This window comes from Lissotriton vulgaris, chromosome 5, assembly GCF_964263255.1.
Source record: "Lissotriton vulgaris chromosome 5, aLisVul1.2, whole genome shotgun sequence".
NCBI lineage: Eukaryota > Metazoa > Chordata > Amphibia > Caudata > Salamandridae > Lissotriton > Lissotriton vulgaris.
Window position 1 is genome coordinate 1,151,728,269 of NC_141693.1, and position 14,233 is coordinate 1,151,742,501.

Consider the following 14,233-nt stretch of genomic DNA (forward strand, 5'->3'; position numbering starts at 1 on the left):
TTGTCTTTTTCTTCCATAGATAGGGGCCCTCTAACTCCTCCAATTTGCATGGGTTCAGACGTGTCCTTGGACTCTTTCTTTATAGTGCGTACCATGAGGAATGGAGGAGAGCCAAGACGATTTCTTTCTCCTTTACGTTTGTGTATTCTATGATCTAATTTGACTGTTAAGTCTATGAATGCTGCACAATCTTTTGGGGGATTCACTATTTGTGACAGCAAATCTTTTAACTCCTCATGCAAGCCACGATAAAATAACAAAGTTCTTTTATCTTCAGGCCAATGAGTTTCTGTAATCAGTCTATTAAAGGTGGTAATATAAGTTAAAAGATCCTTAGGTCCTTGCTTGAGATTTAACAACGCATTGTCGCTTGCCTGCATGAAGGTATGTTTGGAAAAGAGACTTTTCATCTTTTCCTGAAATTCCTGAAAATTGTACAGTAAGGGGTAATTATTTTCTACCAAGGGCACTGCCCACTCGGCAGCGTTACCTGCGAGATATGATATCACGAAGGCCACCTTTGCAGCATCATCAGGAAACGCTGTGGCTTTACATAGAAACTGAAGTTGACACTGATTCATGAAGATGTTAAACTTGGAGCTATCACCATGAAACCTTTCAGGCATAGCCAAAGGAACAGGACTAGGGGTATGAACCGTAACCTGAACTAGGGGCAGGTTTTCTCCTCTTGAGGAGGCGGTCGGAACCTGAGAGGGAACTGTAAAACGTGCTGGTTGAATATAGCTCTTCCTAACCTTAGGAATAGTGCCTTTACCCTCTACTGTCTCTACGTTTTTAAGATGTATGACTTCGGCTTGTAATCTCTGATTTTCCATTCTTAATCTCCCTACCTCTGATTGGAGATCTACTAGGGCCGCAGCTAAATCTTCTACTGAGGGACTCTGTAGGGTTGTATGTAAGACTGCACAGGCCCCATCGGTATTCATCTTCGCTCAGGGAGAATGTATTCGTGGGCTTGGTTTTCTGTTGGGGATCCAACAATTCCACGGGAGCGAAGATGAATAATCCACACCCTCTAGAGAATAATACTTGGAGAACCAATACTAAGACGTGCTCACAAGTAATTATTCCCCAAAAGTGTGGGGAAAAACCAAAGAGTGACCACCACTCTTCCCCAGATGATGTAAATGAGGTTTTCTGAAATGAACTGGTCATGAATGTCTTGTACTGTAGGGAAAAAAAGGGTAACATAACATGTATTACTTTCCACTATAGAGACTTCTAAGCACACTGATAGCAATCAAAATAGGGTCTTCTCACCTTTACAATCCTCAGATTGTCCTCAAAAGCGAACTCCTCCTGCAGCACCTCCATCTCTCTACAACCACAAGTGAAGGCAGGGGAGGATAACAGCCAGGCAGAGTTCATTCAGAATATGTAGGGTGGAAAATGAATATAGGGAATGAAGACAAACAAAACACCTAGTAAATCAGTGAGCTTAGATAGGAGGTAGGAGATATCTAAGCTCGGGGAATAAAGGTGTGACCCAGAAAGAGTGCAAAGAATAAGGAGGCAGTAGGACTGTCCGGCTCTGAGGGCAAGAGAGCAGAACAGCGGAGACGCGTTGTCCGGCTTCCGGGCACCAGCGGAACAAGCACGTATTCCTCAGGGCAAAAGATAATCAATATAACTGTCTGGCTAAAGGGGAGAGAAAGCGTAACAGCGGAGAAGCGTTGTCCAGCTTCCGGGCTCTAGCGGAACAACCACGTACTCCTCAGGGCAAAAATTACAAGGCTCTCGGCAAACAAAGGGCTAAAATAGAAGCAAGCCTGCCAAGAGCGAAACAGAACAAACGCCGAGAACGCGGCGTGACACTCCGCAGCCAGCAGGAGCGAACCTCACTTGGTGCACGTACCTGGATACGGGAGCAGTACGGGAAAAAAGGGAATGCGAGCCCATGACAGGAGTTAGAACGGAAATCCTTTGAGGAAAGGTAATACTTCCCACTGTTTCCTACAGCGACCTTTACCCGATTTCCTTCAGACCCTTTTCGCTGATTCCCTTTCCTCCTTCTTGACAGATTGATTCACCTCGCCCCACTACGTGGAGATCCACTCCCACATCACCCACGGATCATTTGGCTCGGGCTTTAAATTTTATCCCTGGTAAGTTCCCCTTTGCCTCGTATGCCCGGCTCTAGGTATACTCGCCCTCCAGATCCTGCTTATCGCTGATTAATTTCCCCCCTTCTTCACAGATTGACTTACCCCTCTCCGCCCATCACGCAGAGATCTACTCTTGTATCTTGAACAGACCATTCGGTTCCGGATTACTCTACTAAATTACCCCCGGTAAGTTCCCCTCCACTCTATATGCCTGGCTCCAGGAACACCCGACCCACGAGCCCTTCACTCTGAACTGGGTCTCCATTTTGTTTCCCAATCTACAGGCATTCACGGAACCAAAGGTGTAATCTCGGACCTCAAAGTCCCCCCGCGCTTCGCTCCCTGTACCTTGATCCCCCGAGACATTAACACAGATCCCTGAACCGTGGCACTCTTCCATATCTTCTAACAGTTGCCAGACGGTGAGCTTTCCATCCTCATCAACTTATTGAACCCGATGGACCTACGGCCCTGCCCGTCCCTCATTCTCTCCCTCCCTTCTTTCCCATAGAGCAGTGCCTTCAGCCCCTTAGTCCTGATGATGATCCAAAGTATTACGGATGGAAACGCCGTTGACTCCCCAGCGAGATTCTAGGCGCCCTTCACTCAGTGGTTCTCAGAAAATGAAAAAAGAAAACTGAATTGTTCGATTACCACTCTGTTTTTACGCACTGTATATAACTATTCACATTACACTTTGCGCCGACCACACTGCTCTCACTGTCACTTGCGACGCCGTAGTGCCACTCACCTTTGCACTCGTGCACCTTGTACAATATTGGGCTGTCATTTGCTATTAATTAATTGCAGTGCTGATACTAACTGTAATTACATTTGTCCTATATGTTTCTTTTGAAATGCTGATATTAATGATGCTTTGAGCACATACGAAAATCAAACTGGGTCTCCTTGCTCCTTTCTGGATAATACTGTATAGATATCCCATTGAATTGTCTACAAAAAATACCAGTTGGGAAATTGTCTCTTATATATATCTTTCTACCCCAATCCCAACAAAGTTGATGGGTTTTCACTCCTGTTTCTTTACACAAGATTGTGAGCATCTGCTGAACTGCTAGAGTCCGCCCGCTCTGGGCTTCTATTTTTTGGATTAATTTGATAATCTCATACTCTGTTTGATACTTCTCTGATCATTCAAAAGGTCCAAGGAGTCTCTAACTTACTCAGAGGAATATATTCAGACCCTTATGGGCGGCCCATCCCTTTTGACAGGTCCATCCATTTCCTCCACCACCACCAACCCACCCAACAATTCCCGTGTTCACTTGGAGAAACTAGAGAAACTGAAGAAAAAACAAATTAGAACTGATCTACATGCCCGCATGCTAACAGACTACCTCCGCTCTGGTGTCATTCCTGTTGGATTGCAGATCCGAAACACTCCTGCCATCTTCACCCAGGATCCCAAATTTCGTACTAGCTTCAGTCACCTCTCAACCACCTGTTCCCGCCATTAGATGGTGTTAGGTATTGACACCGCCATCGAACATAGCCGTAAGGAACTCCAAGAAATCGAGGAGCTGGAACAACTCATCTTGGCCGACTCTACAATCCCTGATGCCAAAAGTTTACTGGAGAAAGTGAATACCACTATTTCCACTTTCAGCACCTTCGAGCTAAACAAAAAAGCCACCAAAATCCAAAAGGATATTAAATGCTACAAGGTTGAAAACACTTACCCCTATCTCAACGAGGAGTTTTACAACACACCTTACATCCCTCCAAGAACCAAAAACTGGGGAAGATACAGGAACAACCAACGTATCACCTTCTCAGACTCTTCTAACACCTCTGCCGAAGACTCAGACCCTGGAGAAGGATCTAGCTCCAGCAGACCCTCCAACAGACCTCCACCCCTACTTCCCCAGGGTTTTTAAGACCAGGGCCGCGGACGCGGCCAACCTCCTCCACGACAAACAAAAACTCGTCAATATAAGCCACAGTTACCAGGAGAGAGACATACCCGCAACCGATACTACCAATGAGGACCCCCTCAATAACAAACCCTTTGACCGAACCTGAGTTGCCAACCACCGCCAACTATGAAGTTATACCTATTTTTAACTTGTCCAATTACGTCTTGACCAATGAGGAAACATGCATCCTGTCTCGAGGCCTAAGTTTTGTCCCAACTGAAAGAACTCATTTCTTAGAATTACAATCGAGCCTTCTTAGATTCTTTTGGAGAATACGCCTAAGACAGTTCTTCATCAATGATACTGAACCCAACGAGCCGATGCAACAACGGTTCCACCCACCATCATAATTCAATCCTCCTTCGGCCATGATGCCTCCTGAAATCTTGGCTTTTGAACGGTTAGTGCTCCTTGACATTGCTGAATTATAGTCACAACCACACTTTGTCCCATACAACATTCCTCTAGCTGAGAGACAGGCACTAATGGCCTTGAAGAACAATACAGTTATCATTATCAAGCCCACGGACAAGGGCGGAGGAATTGGTGTTTTACAAGCTGACAAATACGACTTGGAAATTAAACGCCAACTCAACAATGCCGAACACTACCGTCCACTTACCAAAGACCCATTACAAGAGATCAGAAAGAAGATCACGGACGTGACTGAACAAGCTAAATCGATGAACATTATAAGCCAAAGGGAATTTCTTTTCCTAAACAACCCCCACCCACGCACACCTATCTTATATGTTTTACCCAAGATCCACAAAGACCAAAATAACCCACCCGGCAGGGCCATCGTGTCTGGATGTGGTTCTATCCTAGAACCGGTTGGGAAAGTACATCAATGCCATTCTCAAAGAATTTGTCCCCCTTATGGATACTTTCATCAGGGACACTACAGACTTTATAAATACCATTGAGGACCTGGATTATGATGAAGAACAAAATCTCATGGCAGGACTAGACATTGAATCGTTATATACGAACATTCCTCATCATGAAGGCTTACAAGTGATTGAAATCCTTCTCCATTCCAGACCATAACCAACCAAAATACCTACTCATTTCATCATCGACCTCTTACGTATTGCACTACAAAATAACTACTTTCTGTACAAAGACACCTTTTACCTACAGATCAAAGGAGTATCCATGGGCGCCTGTTTTGCTCCTAATTTTGCAATTCTATATGTCCATCACTTGGAAAAGACGCTCATCCTACAATCCACTAATCCCTTCCACGAAAATATAAATTTGTGGCGTCGCTATATCGACGACGTCCTGCTACTTTGGAAGGGCACCAAGGAAGCCCTCACGTCCTTTATTGACTGGCTGAACCGCTCACAGGAACATCTCCGCTTTACAGGTGAATATAAACAGAACGACCTACCCTTTTTAGATGTCACCATTCATGCTGAGGAAGGCAAACTGGGAACCCGCTTGTTTCGAAAACCAACTGAAAGAAACACATTGCTCCAAAATGCCAGCTACCACCCGAGAGGACTCAGAGATGGCCTGCCATTTGGACAATTCCTCTGAATCAGGTGTAACTGTAAGTGGCGTCGCGACTACTTCAGGGAGGCCGATGTTCTGACTAAGAAAAACATATCACCAGAGGATACCCTAAACGACTGGTCTCAAGAGCCCGAAAAAGAGCATGGTATTGCCACAGAGAGCATCTCCTCTCCAATCAAACCAAACAACCATTAAGGAGAATTCCTTTTGTCTCCAAATTCAATCCTAATAGCAACAAAGTGGCCAAAATAATCAAGAAGAACTGGTCTATTCTCTGACCCTTCGAACCCTTCCAGGATGAACCTCTCTTTTCATGCCAAAGAGGAAATAATCTGTCAACCCATCTGGTACGAGCTATCACTTGGCCAGAAAAAACAGCTGATCACCACAGCATCACTGCAGCATGGGGTCTGCCACCAGTCCTGGGCCACTTTAAATGCCAGAGTTGCTCAGTGTGTGAACTTACTACCAACACCAAAGTATTCAAATACAAAAACAGAACTCATACCCTCCAAAACCACACTAATTGCAGATCCACCAACGTCATATATGCCATTGAATGCCCATGCCAACTTCTCTACATAGGCCAAACGACACAAACCATCAAAAACATGATTGTGCAACATAATAAGAGCCGTATTAATTGCAAAGTGACCACAGCGCCCTTGGTAAACCATTACCTTGAGAAAAATCACAAGGAAACAGACATAAAATGGCAAGTAATTGAACAGCTGACATTGCCGACAAGAGGTGGCGACATCCGTTCCCTCTTGAATAAAAGTGAATGTCATTGGATGACCCTTTGTGACTCTGTTAACAATGGACTAAATACCATTGACGAGTGGAACTGCACTATTACCATCTGACTCGTCCTTCTTCCCTCTTCCCTCTCCCTGCCTCTCTTAGATAAATGAAAACCAACCCCCCTCCCCCTTTTCTCATATCCTGATAGATAGACGCTATCCCTCTCTTTATGTTACCCATGGATGTTCTATTATGGATTCATATCTTGCATGTGTTTCACTGTAATCCTAATTTTAATTTTATCTTGATGACATCATTGCATATACTACTTATGTGCGCATATCCATGAATTTACATTCATTATGCGTGTGCTTTTACTGCAATTCCGATTGTTATTGTTATCACTGTATAGATATTTGTTTACCACGAGTGTTACTCGCTGCTACCTTGAGCTTCCTTCCTTGCTCGCCCCTATACTCCGTGCCAATTTACATGCTTTTGCTTCTGACAGCCTCCTTCCCGAGCTGTCTCTCTGACATGAGTCCCGCCCCCTCCCTCCCTGCGCCTATCCCGTTAGTTCTACCACACTCAGGTAGTTCCACGTCATCGGGCAGACCTATCTGGCCAATGTCTATTTAGCTCTGTTCCCGGCCACAGATAGCCATAGCAACCTTGGGACAGTGGTTCACTTGCTCGGAATTCCTTCGAGGAAAGGTAATACTTCCTACGGTTTCCTACAACGACCTTTACCCGATTTCTTTCAGACCCTTTTCGCTGATTCCCTTTCCTCCTTCTTGACAGATTGATTCACCTCGCCCCACTACGTGGAGATCCACTCCCACATCACCCACGGATCATTTGGCTCCGGCTTTAAATTTTATCCCTGGTAAGTTCCCCTTTGCCTCGTATGCCCGGCTCTAGGTATACTCGCCCTCCAGATCCTGCTTATCGCTTATTCATTACCCCCTTCTTCACAGATTGACTTACCCCTCTCCGCCCATCACGCAGAGATCTACTCTTGTATCTTGAACGGACCATTCGGTTCCGGATTACTCTACTAAATTACCCCCGGTAAGTTCCCCTCCACTCTATATGCCTGGCTCCAGGAACACCCGACCCACGAGCCCTTCACTCTGAACTGGGTCTCCATTTTGTTTCCCAATCTACAGGCATTCACGGAACCAAAGGTGTAATCTCCGACATCACAGTCCCCCCGCGCTTCGCTCCCTGTACCTTGAATCCCCGAGACATTAACACAGATCCCTGAACCGTGGCACTCCTCAATATCTTCTAACAGTTGCCAGGTGGTGAGCTTTCCATCCTCATCTACTTATTGAGCCCGATGGACCTACGGCCCTGCCCGTCCCTCATTCTCTCACTCCCTTCTTTCCCATACAGCACTGCCTTCAGCCTTTTAGTCCTGATGATGATCCAAAGTATTACGGATCGAAACGCCGTCGACTCCCCAGATAGATTCTAGGCGCCCTTCACTCAGTGGTTCTCAGAAAATGAAAAAAGAAAACTGAATTGTTCGATTACCACTCTGTTCTTACGCACTGTATATAACTATTCACATTACACTTTGCGCCGACCACGCTGCTCTCACTGTCACTTGCGTCGCCGTAGTGCCACTCACCTTTGCACTTGTGCACCTTGTACCATTTTGGGCTGTCATTTGCTATTAATTAATTGCAGTGCTGATAACTGTAATTACATTTGTCCTAAATGTTTCTTTTGAAATGCTGATATAAATGATGCTTTGAGCACATACGAAAATCAAACTGGGTCTCCTTGCTCCTTTCTGGATAATACTGTATAGATATCCTGTTGAATTGTCTACAAATAATACCAGTTGGGATATTGTCTCTTATATATAGGAGTTAGAACACGGCAGTACACCAGAACAGGAACAGGAAATGTTTCAAGAAAGGGGGCGTGGCCTTCACCAAAGGATCAGTAAACCGAGCAAAGGCGTCAGGGCGTAGGCGGGTTTTAAGGCTTCTCAGGGAGTGTCTCAAAATGACTACAGGGGAAAGGTCTAAGGGCATAAGGGAATGTCTGAGAATAACGGGTTAAATGAAGAAGAGGAGACGCTATTTTGCAATATCAGGGTTAGTCTCTATGACACTAAATCTGTGTCCTAACACTCGGATGCCCACGGGTAGCTACGCGCTTAGCAAATACTATTTCATTCATTCATTCACATGTACTTGCTTCCATTGTGCATCTATGTACCTTCCATGTACTTGGATCTGTGTGTCTGTTACTTTTCTCCTGAAAAAGCATATCCCCTGCACTACCCTATTTCTCCTCCTGTACCTCTAGCAATATCTTGAATCTACATATACTTGCCTCCTTTATGCATCTATATACTTTCAATGTACTTATGGATCTATATAGTTATCACTTTCTTCAAATTTAGCATTTCCAATGAACTACCCTATTTCTCAGCCTATACTTCTCTCAATATATCTTCTAGCCCAACTTTCTGACTCATCTCAAACTTCTTTCTACTACTCTTTCCAATGCACTACCCTATCTCTCACCCTATACATCTATCAGTATATCCTCTACATCCACGCTCTCCTTTATCACAAACCCCATACCACTACTATGATCCCCAAAATAATCCTTTCTAGACTCTCTCCTACTTTACCCCTCCTTGCATCATCTGATACATCTTTTACTATACCGATCCCCCAAAACAAATCTTTCTAAACTCTTTCCTCTGACTCTGCAACTCAAAAGCCCCTTTTTACTCATAGAAAAGCCTCCTCCTACAGCTATGAATTAAAAAAAAACAAAAAGAAACAAATCCTTCACTCTTCTATCCCTCCACTATCCTTTTCAATCAAAATAACAGACTAACATGTTCACTTCTCAAATTCCATATTCCACTATACTAATTCACCACTAATCCTTTATGGGTTCCAGAGTAGCGTGCTACTTGCCAATAAAGCGTTTCAACACCCCATCAGGGTTACAAGCGCTATATAAATGCAAATCTTTTTCCCTTTTCTACCCCTCCCCAATCCTTTTCAATCCAAAATACTGACTAAAATACCCACCACTCAAATTCATTTCATGTTTCACCATACTAATTCAACACTAATCCTTATGGGTTCCAGAGTAGCGTGCTACTCATCAAAAAAGCACTTCAAAACCCCATCAGGGGTAGGAAGCGCTATATAAATACGAACCTCTTTCCCTCTTCTATCCCGTCACCTACCCTACTTTTCAATGCAAATAACTGACTAACATATCCATCACTCAAATTAATTTCATGTTTCACCATACTAATTCAACACATTATTCCTTATGGGGTCCAGAGTAGCGTGCTACTCTCCAAAAAAGTGCTTCAAAACCCCATCAGGGGTAGCAAGCGCTATATAAATACAAACCTCTTTCCCTCTTCTATCCCGCCACCTTCCCTTCTCTAACCAAATAACGGAATAACATATCCACCACTCAAATTACTTCATATTTCACTATACTAATTTTCAACACTAATCCTTTAATGGGTTCCGGAGTAGCGTGTTACTCGCCAGAAAAGCACTTCAACACCCATCAGGGGTAACATGTGCTACATGAATGCAAACCTTTCTTCCCCTTCTATCCCTCCGTTATCCTTCTCACTCCAAATAACTGACTAATATCCACCACTCAAATTACTTTCATATTTCACCATACTAATTCACCACTAGTCCTTTATGGGTTTCCGGAGTAGCGTGCTTCAACACCCCGTCAGGGGTAACAAGCGCAATATAAGTACAAACCTTTTTTCCTCTTCTAGCCTTCTGCTATCCTTCCGAATCCAAATAACTGAATAACCTATCCACCACTTAAAATGTACTTGCATGTTTCACTGTACTAATTCAACACTAATCCTCTATGGGTCCCGGAGTAGCGTGCTACTCGTCGAAAAAGTGCGTTGACGCCTCGTCAGGGGTAGTAAGCGCTATATAAATGCAATTACAATACAATACAATATATCAAGCTGCCTCATAGGTATATGTATGATTCTTGGCTCGCATTCATTGATGTAAGTATGCTTTTTTGTCTGTGTGCATGCATGTCTCCTCATACATGCCAACACTCCTTATTTAGGCTGACAACTCAAAGTTCTAAGCCAAAAATTATAATTTTGTGCTTTATTAAAACTTTTTTCCTCACCAGTGCAAACTAATAGCAAGGCCTGTGTGGCCATCAGGGTGTGGAGCATGCAACGGGCTCTAGCTTGCAGTTGGAAGCTACAAATACATCCATTTAATAAGGGGATGGGTTCTTAAGCCAAATTGCATTGACAATCCTTGCATCATTCTGGGTTAATGGGAAAATATAATTCTCCTGATTTCATTCTCTAAACTCAATTTTATAACTGCTCATTTTTGGCAGACATGGTTGGTTGGGCTTAAAAATGTGATGAATTGTTCTGTGTGCACAATTTTTTTCTTTCTGTGTGCACAGACGTGGTCTGCTTTCCTTGGTGTATTCTATACAAAAGCTTTGTTCATAAAGCCTACCATTTACTAAAATGATATATGTGTATATGTGTACTTATATTGACTTTCAACCACCTCTTGATTCATTGGTATGTTGTTATCATTGACATTTTTCTTCCACCTACTAGGACATCGGTGCGGCCCTCAGGCACGCCACAGAGAGTACTTTGCTGCCCCAGGGGAAATGTTTGTGAGTACCCATGTATTATTGCATGGGGCATCTTCTTCTATCATTGGCTAAGTTCATTGCGAGCGACTGCTGATCATATATGCCAACATTCTAGAAGAGGAAAGTGGAAGATTAAAAAAAAAGAATCTGGAGAATGTTTTTCCCCCATTGACTTCTATTGAAACCGAGGCAATTTCAAGCGGGAGAGAACCATAATAGAGCCCTTATTTGCTTAAAAAATCGTGAGTCTCCGGTCTGAATCGGGTCTTTTGGCATTTATGCATGTATTGGTAGGGAGTCTAGTGTTTCATGAGTACATGCACCCCTCACATCCGCAGCCTGCCTGGAGCACCTCGCTCTCCCGAGCATGGCCAATCTCCCCACCTGCCGCGCCACTGTCTGTGGAGCGTCGATGCTGGTGCCTCCGCCCCTCCCCTGCTTCCGGATCCACCGCCGAGTCAGTTTGAGAGAGCCCTGCTCCGAGGAAGGAGCTTCACCAGAGTTACCAGGGCATATTCAAAAAAGCCTTGGCAAATACAGGTTCCAGTGCCAATATTTATAACCCGGGGTGAAAATTGCAAAAAACACAGTTGATGGACAGAATGTAGAACAATGTCATACATTCACCCCAGTACAAGGATCTGGGCCTAAATCCATTGTTTTGTTGCACTCCACACCACCCTGGGTTAGACACTGGCTATATGCAAATCAGCTCTGACCCTGTGCCTCATGGGAACAGTCCAGTCCGAACTACCAAGCCATGTCTTTCCCAGACCGGAATCAAGCATCCAAGGACCGGTTTCTGGCTATCACCCTTCATCAGCCTGGATAGCTTGACTCCAGTGGTGTGGAGAGCCTGGGACTCACGTCTGAGTATACCCAGCACACTCGGGGTGTAAATTGCAAAAAACACAGTTGATGGACAGAATGTAGAACAATGTCATACATTCACCCCAGTACAAGGATCTGGGCCTAAATCCATCGTTTTTTTTGCACTCCACACCACCCTGGGTTAGACACTGGCTATATGCAAATCAGCTCTGACCCTGTGCCTCATGGGAACAGTCCAGTCCGAACTACCAAGCCATGTCTTTCCCAGACCGGAATCAAGCATCCAAGGACCGGTTTCTGTCTATCAGCCTTCATCAGCCTGGATAGCTTGACTCCAGTGGTGTGGAGAGCCTGGGACTCACGTCTGAGTATACCCAGCACACTCTGGGTGAAAATTGCAAAAAACACAGTTGATGGACAGAATGTAGAACAATGTCATACATTCACCCCAGTACAAGGATCTGGGCCTAAATCCATTGTTTTTTTGCACTTCACACCACCCTGGGTTAGACACTGGCTATATGCAAATCAGCTCTGACCCTGTGCCTCATGGGAACAGTCCAGTCCGAACTACCAATCCATGTCTTTCCCAGACCGGAATCAAGCATCCAAGGACCGGTTTCTGGCTATTAGCCTTCATCAGCCTGGATAGCTTGACTCCAGTGGTGTGGAGAGCCTGGGACTCACGTCTGAGTATACCCAGCACACTCGGGGTAAAAATTGCAAAAAACACAGTTGATGGACAGAATGTAAAACAATGTCATACATTCACCCCAGTACAAGGATCTGGGCCTAAATCCATCGTTTTTTTGCACTCCACACCACCCTGGGTTAGACACTGGCTATATGCAAATCAGCTCTGACCCTGTGCCTCATGGGAACAGTCCAGTCCGAAATACCAAGCCATGTCTTTCCCAGACCGGAATCAAGCATCCAAGGACCGGTTTCTGGCTATCACCCTTCATCAGCCTGGATAGCTTGACTCCAGTGGTGTGGAGAGCCTGGGACTCACGTCTGAGTATACCCAGCACACTCGGGGTGAAAATTGCAAAAAACACAGTTGATGGACAGAATGTAGAACAATGTCATACATTCACCCCAGTACAAGGATCTGGGCCTAAATCCATCGTTTTTTTGCACTCCACACCACCCTGGGTTAGACACTGGCTATATGCAAATCAGCTCTGACCCTGTGCCTCATGGGAACAGTCCAGTCCGAACTACCAAGCCACGTCTTTCCCAGACCGGAATCAAGCATCCAAGGACCGGTTTCTGGCTATCAGCCTTCATCAGCCTGGATAGCTTGACTCCAGTGGTGTGGAGAGCCTGGGACTCACGTCTGAGTATACCCAGCACACTCTGGGTGAAAATTGCAAAAAACACAGTTTATTTATTTATTTATTTATTTTGAAAGTTTTATATAGCGCGAACAAGATCTTCGCAGATATCAGAGCGCTTTACAGAGGAGAGGAGCAGATATACACAGATACATCTATAGTATTAAAAGTACAGTGAAGTGATATCATAAACAATCAAGTAAGTCAATTTCAACGTCAACAATAATACAGAGGGTTCGAACAAGTAGTACAGATGAGCACCGAGTCTTTGAAGTTGATCCCCAGTAGTGGTTCAAGTGTATCTAGCCATGAGGATCGCTTTTACTTCTTTCTTGAAAAGTATGGTAGAGGGGATGAGCCTGGTTTCAGGGGGGAGTGAGTTCCAAATCCTGGGAGCCATTCCTGAGAAAGAGCGTTTATAGGTTTTTTTTTTGCGGAATCTTTTAGGCTTTAGCAAAAGATTGTTTGTGCCTCTAGTGTTTCTGGAGCCTCCGGAAATCGTCAGCTTCTGAGCGAGGTATCTAGGTGAGCTCAGGTGGACAGCCTTGTGCGTCAAACAAGCGATTTTCAGGTGTATTCTGGCTTCAAAAGGCACCCAATTCAGGGATTTGAAGTCAGGGGAAATGTGTGAGTGTTTTTTTGATCCAGTGATAAGTCTCGCTGCGGCGTTTAAAGAGGCTCTTATGGGTGCCGTAGTAGCTAGGGGGAGACCGCAGAGGGCGGTGCTGCCGTATTCTATTCGCGGTATGACTAGTGATTGTACCGCAGTTTGGAAGTCTTTGGCTGGAAGGAAGGGTTTAAGTTTCCTAAGGGTGTTGATTTGGTAGTTCGCTCCCTTAGTTGCTTTGTTGATGTGTTCCTGCATGCTGAGATTGGTGTCAAGTGTTATGCCCAAAGATTTCGCTGAGTCCACGATGGTGGGTTGAACATTGAGTGCCGTTAGGTGTTTAAGCCACATTTGTGCGGTAGTGATCTTCGCGGGAGGTGAGATCAGAAGGAATTCTGTTTTAAGGGCATTGAGTTTGAGATGATTAGCGGCCAGCCAGGATTGGGTGCTACTGATCAT